Here is a 1,761-nt window from a genome sequence, read left to right on the forward strand (position 1 = left end):
ATCTAAGTTGGTTCCATATCTTAGCTATCATAAATAATGCTGCAATAAACATAGTTGTGATAGTAGTTTTAGTATGGTCTTGTTTGTGGTCATTTAGGTAAATCCCCAAAAGTGGGATTGCTGGGTCAAAGGGGAGCTGTATGGGGAGTCTTTTGAGGAACCTCCATAATGCTTTCCAAAGTGGTTGAACACGTTTACATTCCCACCAACAATGCTGTATGGTTCCCTTGTGGCCACATCCCCTCCAGCTTCTGTTGTAAAAATATGGAACACTCCACGAATTTGCATGTCATCCTTGTGCAGGTGCCATGCTAATCTTCTCTGTATCGTTCCAATGTTAGTGTATGTGATGCTGAATTGAGCACACAATATTTTTTATATCTAAAGTGCAATTGATTTTTTTTAACTGCACAATTGAAAAAAAAGGAAGTTCAAAAGAATTGTCGTGAAATTTTACAACCATATATTTCTTTTTTTCTTTTTTTTATTTTTATTTTTATTTTCTGTGAACATACTGTACAGAGGGGTTACAATTACATGGGCAAGATAATGAGTACATTTCTTATCAAGCATTGCAGCCTCTTCCTTTGTTTACTCTTCACATCTCTTCCCAGCCTCCTCCCCCGGCTCCTCCTCCCCCCCCCCCACCAAAGTTGTAAAGTTCGTTTTCGACATGACAACTTGTACTTCTCATTGTTGCAACGGGTCCACCTGTATCCTTAAACGACTTCTTTTTCCCCATCTCCTCCACAGATTATACCGACATCAAATATAGTGAAAGCAGGGGTTATACTGTGGGGGAGGGACATACAAAGCAACAAAGAAATAATTTTATAAATGCGTTAGAAACAAATGCATGAAAGAAAAAAAACCATTTAAATGCATATCTAAGGGTTCATTTTCTTAACATCACATTATCTGAATCTTTTTTGCTTGACTTATACATATACTATATATTGCAAATAAGGGAAACCATGGGACCTATGTTTCTTTGGGCCTGGCTTACTTCACTTAATATAATTTTTTCCAAGTTTTTCCATTTCCTAACAAATGGGGCAATGTCATTCTTTCTGATGGAGGCACAGAATTCCATTGTGTATATATACCACATTTTCTTGATCCATTCATCTACTGAGGGGCACTGGTTCCATATCTTAGCTATGGTAAATAATGCTGCAATAAACATAGTTGTGCTGGTAGCTTTAGTGTGGTATTGTTTGTAAGCATTTGGGTAAATGACCAAAAGTGGGATTGCTGGGTCATAGGGGAGCTCTATGTGAAGTATTTTGAGGAACTTCCATACTGCTTTCCAAAGTGGTTGAACAAGTTTACACTCCCAGCAACAATGAAGTAAGGTTCCCGTCTGTCCACATCCCCTCCAGCATCTGTTGTTATTAGATATTAGAGTTCTTGATTTTTGCCATTCTAACTGGGGTGAGGTGGTACCTTAATGTTGTTTTGATTTGCATTTCTTTTATGACTAGGGAGGTTGAGCATTTCTTCATGTGTCTATTGGAAAGAAGGATTCTTTCTTCTTCAGAGAAGTTTCTCTTTAAGTCTTTAGCCAACTTATTTCTTGGGCAGTTGTAGAACCATACATTTCTTACATAAGCACACATTTAAGAAGAAAGTCAAATTGACATGTCAAAAACAAAATAATTCCAGATGTTTGTTATTCAAGAAATGTATAGGAGGAGGAATTCAACTATTCTGTACAAGGCACCTGTCATAATAAACACTGCAGCAAGTGTTAAGGTTTGT

At 37.3% G+C, this 1,761-nt stretch overlaps 1 non-coding gene across 1 annotated transcript; it reads right to left on the reverse strand.

Annotated features, from left to right (window-relative positions):
- Positions 1-258: 258 nt before the first annotated feature.
- On the reverse strand, positions 259-365 carry LOC138826297 (U6 spliceosomal RNA). The gene has a single exon (XR_011371643.1). It is a non-coding gene; the product is annotated as a U6 spliceosomal RNA (small nuclear RNA).
- Between the last annotated feature and the right edge of the window lie 1,396 nt (positions 366-1,761).

Source organism: Dipodomys merriami, unplaced genomic scaffold (assembly GCF_024711535.1).
Source record: "Dipodomys merriami isolate MVZ:Mamm:240054 unplaced genomic scaffold, mDipMer1.0.p SCAF_141, whole genome shotgun sequence".
Taxonomy (NCBI): domain Eukaryota; kingdom Metazoa; phylum Chordata; class Mammalia; order Rodentia; family Heteromyidae; genus Dipodomys; species Dipodomys merriami.